This window comes from Cucurbita moschata, unplaced genomic scaffold (genome assembly GCF_002738365.1).
Source record: "Cucurbita moschata cultivar Rifu unplaced genomic scaffold, Cmos_1.0 Cmo_Scf00135, whole genome shotgun sequence".
Classification (NCBI taxonomy): Eukaryota; Viridiplantae; Streptophyta; class Magnoliopsida; order Cucurbitales; family Cucurbitaceae; genus Cucurbita; species Cucurbita moschata.
The window spans coordinates 24,417-30,662 of record NW_019268651.1 but is presented as its reverse complement, the minus strand read 5'-3'; the positions used below and the strand labels follow the sequence as shown (position 1 = coordinate 30,662).

At 42.2% G+C, this 6,246-nt stretch overlaps 3 non-coding genes across 3 annotated transcripts; 2 read left to right on the top strand and 1 right to left on the bottom strand.

The window, feature by feature from the left end:
- The first annotated feature begins 1,324 nt into the window (after positions 1–1,324).
- On the top strand, positions 1,325–1,408 carry TRNAL-UAA. The gene has a single exon. It is a non-coding gene; the product is annotated as a tRNA-Leu (tRNA).
- A 1,524-nt stretch (positions 1,409–2,932) lies between these two features.
- Positions 2,933–3,017, top strand: TRNAL-UAA. The gene has a single exon. It is a non-coding gene; the product is annotated as a tRNA-Leu (tRNA).
- Positions 3,018–3,624: 607 nt separating this feature from the next.
- On the bottom strand, positions 3,625–3,698 carry TRNAN-GUU. Its single transcript has one exon. It is a non-coding gene; the product is annotated as a tRNA-Asn (tRNA).
- Positions 3,699–6,246: the final 2,548 nt, after the last annotated feature.

Below are 6,246 nucleotides of genomic sequence, written 5' to 3'. Positions count from 1 at the left end.
TCATCAGCCAGTCCATTGAACAAACTCATCATTGTGTTTTGTAGTACTTCGAACTCTTCGCCACGTCCCTCTTTGGGTGCGACAGAGCTATGCGGACTATCAGACGGTTTTGGGCTGCTCGTAGGAGCAACTCTTTCTTCGAGCGAGGTCACTCGAAACATCAGTTCTGCGATTGGCAACCCATCCAGGCGGTTTCCCATTGCGTCGACTTGGACGACTTTCTCACTCAGTTCGGTCACCCGTGTTTCCAGGAAACGGAGGGTGTCAGGGACTTCTTTGAGGAACAACATTTCCTCCTCTATTAGCGTAAGCCAGTCGGCTTGTGCTTTGGGTGTCGACTTTGTCGTCGACATGATCTCGGTCTGTATGACGTTACAGAGCTAACAAAGCTCTGATACCACTTGACACAATCGCACTTTCAAAGGCAGCGGACTAGCGATTGTGGAGCTAACAAAGCTCTGATACCACTTGACACAATCGCACTTTCAAAGGCAGCGGACTAGCGATTGTGCGGCTAACAAAGCTCTGATACCACTTGACACAATCGCACTTTCAAAGGCAGCGGACTAGCGATTGTGCGGCACTCACTCTCCAGCGGCAAGTGAGTTAAGCCAATTTGTTCTTGCGTCGCCTACGGCCAAGTGACATACGGTCGAGCCTCTAGCCTCGATTTTAAAAGAAGGTTTTAGAAAACGAGGAGAGAGAGAGATTTTAGAAAGAGACGTTATATAAGCAAGCAAGAGAAAGATAGCAACTGCTTAGCATATATAACCTTGGGTAGGGAGAAGTTGACGACTAGTCATATCCCCTATAGTACATTCTGGGCCATTTTAGTTCTGACAGGCCTAGACATGATATTTTTGAGGTGTCATACGCTCTAGAATTACAAAAGGAAAAACACTAGAATGCAAAGACATGACAAGGGTTTGGCTTGTCATGGGCATGCGGCCATGGGCAACATGCCCTGGACAAGCATGACCGTGACACCAAGCGTCCTCACTGGCACATCGCCTAGTGACTAGCTCTGATTTCATTTTTAAAAGTTCAAGCCCACTTCTACTAGACATTGTTCATTCTTGCCCAGTAGGTATTGCCATGGGCCTCACAATTTTAAAACGCGCCTCTTAGGGAGAGGTTTTCGCACCCTTATTAGGATTGTTTCGTTCCTCTCTCCAACAGCCAGTAGATATTATCTATTTTAATCTGTTACGTATCGTCGTCAGCCTCATAGTTTTAAAACGCGTCTACTTGGGAGACGTTTACACACCCATATATGGAATGATAAATTCACCTCGAAAACCAATCCAGGAACGCACAATTAGTAGTCAGGATGGCCGAGTGGTCTAAGGCGCCAGACTTAAGTTCTGGTCCTCGTAAGAGGGCGTGGGTTCAAATCCCACTTCTGACATCCATCCATATTTATTGTGTTAGGCAAAACTCATGCCAAAGTGTATAATATCTACTACCACCGTTCTGGGCTTGTTGTCGAACTTTTCAACGCTAAGAAATGGAACTCGTTCCGTGGTGGATATCAATTGTGAATTCACCACTGCTTTTTAAAAGTGTCAAAACATGATTGTTTAGTTAGTTCTCGTACACGAGACCACCATCACAAATTGATGTTGATTGAAAGTCTGTACCAGGGAGGAGTAGCATCAAACACAATTATAAGGCTTCATTCACACATCGCTAGAAGGAGGGCCTAAACCTCCGACCTAGTGGTTTGAAACTCTGTACCAGGGAGGAGTAGCATCAAACACAATTATAAGGCTTCATTCACACATCGCTAGAAGGAGGGCCTAAACCTCCGACCTAGTGGTTAACAGCAACACGCTCTAACCAACTGAGCTATTCCAGCCAATCATTTGTTACAATCCAAGACCACCGTTAGTTGATATTGTCTGCTTTCATTCGTTACGTCTCAGTATATCCCTCACAGTTTTAAACCGAATCTACTATGGATAGGTTTTTAGACCCTTGCAAGAAATGTTTCTTCACCTCTCTAATCGATGTGGGATCTCACTATCGATAGGTTTTTAGACCCTTGCAAGAAATGTTTCTTCACCTCTCTAATCGATGTGGGATCTCACTATCGACCCCTTCTGAGTGCCAAGCGTCCTCACTGGCACATCGCCTAGTTACTAGCTCTGATTTAATTCGTTAAAGTCCAAGCCCACTGCCAGCAGACATTGTCATTCTTTCCCAGTAGGTATTGTCATGAGCCTAACAGTTTTAAAATGCGCCTATTACGGAGAGGTTTTCGCACCCTTATTAGGATTGTTTCCTTCCTCTCTCCAACAACCAGTAGATATTATCTATTTTAATCCGTTACGTATCGTCGTCAGCCTCACAGTTTTAAAACGCGTCTACTTGGGAGACGTTTACACACCCATATACGAAATGATAAATTCCCCTCCCAAACCAATCCAGGAATGCACAATTAGTAGTCAGGATGGTCGAGTGGTCTAAGGCGCCAGACTCAAGTTCTGGTCCTCGTAAGAGGGGCGTGGGTTCAAATCCAACCTCTAACATCCATCCATGTTATTGTTAGGCAAAACTTGTGCCAAAGTGGATAATATCTACTACCACCACCATTATTGGCTTGTGTACTAGGCAAAACTCGTGCAAGAAGACCATCCCAAATCGATGTTGAAAATTTGTACTAGGGAGAAGCACCAAACACAGTTATAAGGCACTAGAAGGAGGGGCTTGAACCTCCGTTCGTTATGTCTCTTCTTCACCTCTCTAATCGATGGCCAAGCGTCCTCAGTAGCACGTGACTAGCTCTGATTGTTTCGTTCCTCTCTCCAACAGCCAGAATATCGTCGTCTTCTTATAGTTTTAAAACGCGTCTACTTGGGAGACGTTTACACACCCATATACGGAATGATAAATTCCCCTCTCAAACCAATCCAGAAACGAACAATTAGTAGTCAGGATGGCCGAGTGGTCTAAGGCGCCAGACTTAAGTTCTGGTCCTCATAAGAGGGGCGTGGGTTCAAATCCAACCTTTGACATCCATCCATGTTATTGGTTAGGAAAAACTCGTGCCAAAGTGGATAATATATCTACTACCACCGTAATTGTGAACATTAAAAGTTTCAAAAATTGATTGTTTAGTCAGTTCTCGTACACAAGACCATCACAAATCGATGTTGATTGAAAATTTGCACCAGGGAGAAAAACCAAACACAATTATAAGAAACACATCATTCACACATCTCTAGAAAGAGCACTTAAACCTCCAACCTTTTCAGACCCTTGCAAGAAATGTTTCTTCACCTCTCACTATCGACCCCTTCTGAGTGCCAAGCGTGACCCCTTAAGTTCTGGTCCTCATAAGAGGGTGTGGGTTCATATCCCACTTCCAACATCCATCCATGTTTATTGTTAGGCAAAACTCGTGCCAAAGTGGTTAATATCTACTACATCTACTACCACCACCATTATGGGCTTGTGTCGAACTTTTCAACGCTAAGAAATAGAACTCGTTCCGTGGTGGATATCAATTGTGAACTCACCACTGCTTTTGAAAAGTGTCAAAACATGATTGTTGATTGAAACTTTGTACCAGGGAGGAGAAGCACCAAACATAATTATAAGGCATGATTCATTCACACACATCGCTAAAAGGAGGGCTTGAACCTCCGACCTTGTGGTTAACAGCCACACGCTATAACCAACTGAGCTATTCCAGCCAATCACTTGTTACAATCCTAGACCACCATTAGTTGATATTGTCTGCTTTCGTTCGTTACGTCTCGGTATCACCCTCACGGTTTTAAATCGAATCTACTATGGATAGGTTTTCAGACACATCTCTGATTTCATTTGTAAAAGTCCAAGTCCTCTACTAGCAGCTATTGTCCATTTTTGCCCATTAGGCACTGCCATCAGCCTCAGTTTTAAAATGCCCCTACCAGGGAAAGGTTCTTGCACCCTTATTAGGATTGTTTCGTTCGTCTCTCTAACAATTAATAGACAATTTAAGTGGGGCCTCCATTGGCGTCCTCGTAGGGTTACTGTCTGCCAGCCCTGCTGTTTCCAGTAGCTTCTTTGCATACACACCTTGACAGATGGTGATGCCGATAGTACTCTGCTGCACTTTGATGCCGAGGTAGTAGTTGAGCGCGCCGAGGTCGCTCATTTTGAAGGCTTTCACATTTCCCTCTTTAATCTTCCAAGAACTTTCATGTTGCCTCCAGTGATTATGAGATCATCGACGTACACTTCCACGATCAGCCACTGCTCGCCTTGGTCGCGCGTCTACATCCCATGCTTAGTGGCTGAGTTACCTTCGTCATTGAGTGAAAAAATCAGCCTCAACAGTAAACGACATCATAAAGTGAGAGTGATTTTCTTCATGGTCCGATCTTATGCAATACTCATCGCATAGGATGCCCCCACTCACATGTCTCCACATGTACAATTTAGTGATCACATTGTTTATCTCATATAGAAAAGTGGACCGCATCCATAGTATCCTCAGAATAAGGTACTCAGCTTTATCCCTATACTATACATCATTTTGACTATATACTTGAACTTGATCCACTCTTATGTCTCTACATATAGTTTAAGTAATCATACTATAGCCAGAGTGTTCTTAGTTTATTGGATTTAGATTAATGATCGTAAAATTCACTTTATTCAATAACAATCTTTGCTGAATAAACATCAATAATAACTTTATTGAAAACAGAATATGTTTTTATTTACAAACTATGAGTTTTAGGACATAAAACCCAACAAACAAATGGTTTTGTGTTTGGGCCATAATTTCTAGGTAGATTGGAGTGGGCTACAGATTGAGCTTGGAATTTGGGGGCTGAGGATGGAGCCGTGGGTTTGAAACATGAATCCGAATCCGAATAACTGGCTCATCAACTTATCTTCTTCACCCGAATACAGATCGAAAATCCTTGCGATTCCCTTCTCTTTTTCCCTGTGAGAATACTAATGATTCCGATGACATTATTTCATGCCTCCACAAGGGTTTGCCTTTTGGAGGTTAGTACAACACTTTCAAAATACCGGTTGGGAGGTTTGAGCATAGAGAAATTTAAAGGGTTTGGGGAATAGTTTTGAATATGAAATAAATGCCTAGCCGGAAATCGCGTGATTTCAAGCTATATTAAATGCTGTTTTTTTTCAAAATCAAATTGTTATAGTCATAACTTCTCATAAATGTTGGGTTTTATGTCCTAAAACTTTTCGTTGGTAAACAAAAACATATTCTATTTTCAAAAACGTTATTATTGTTGTTTATTCAGTAAAGATTGTTATTGAATAAAGTGAACTTTACGATCATTAATCTAAATCCAATAAACTAAGAACACTCTGGCTATAGTATGATTACTTGAATTATATGTAGAGACATAAAGAGTGGATCAAGTTTAAGTATATAGTCAAAATGATCTATAGTATAAGGATAAGGCTGAGTATCTTATTCTGGGGACACTATGGATGCGGCCCACTTTTGTATATGATATAAACAATGTGATCACTAAATTGTACATGTGGAGACATGTGAGTGGGGGCGTCCTATGCAATGAGTATTGCATAAGATCGGACCATGAAGAAAACCACTCTCACTTTATAATGTCGTTTACTATTGAGACTGATTTTCTTTTCATTCGATGACCTAGGTAACTCGATCTTAATCCTGAGCTAACCATGAACTCCTATTTATTCGGAATTATCCTTAGATTTGCATGGGTGAGAGTGGCTCGAGTTTGCCGACTCAATAGGTCTCCCATTTCAGGGGTAAGACTGGGTGAATAGCTGGGGATGTGGGGTGTAAGATGGAATTCGCTCCTACCCACTTTTAGGGATAGAAGAGAGGTAGTTCCCTTAAGCACTGACTCCAGGTCTTGAACAAGGAGCCCCACCCTCTCATTGGCCTGAGAGGGATTCGGTTTACTTGTTGGACCACAAACCAATGGTTCATAAGAGGATCAGTGGGACATAAGGAACAAAAAGTAACTTCAGGGTAAAACGGTAAATTGACCCAGCTCTAGTTACGAACCTGTGAAGGATCGACTTACTAATCATGGTTATATCAAATGGACAGAAATATATCTATAGTGAGGGGAGTGCAACTACTAGGCTATAGTGGAGTGTCCTAGTAGTTAACGAATGTTGGTTAACAAGGTTAATGAGTTTAACCGGTTAATCTTGGATCGTTGGAGCCCATGATCTATAGGTCCATTAGGTCCCTCTGCTAGCTCATATCGGACTAAACCA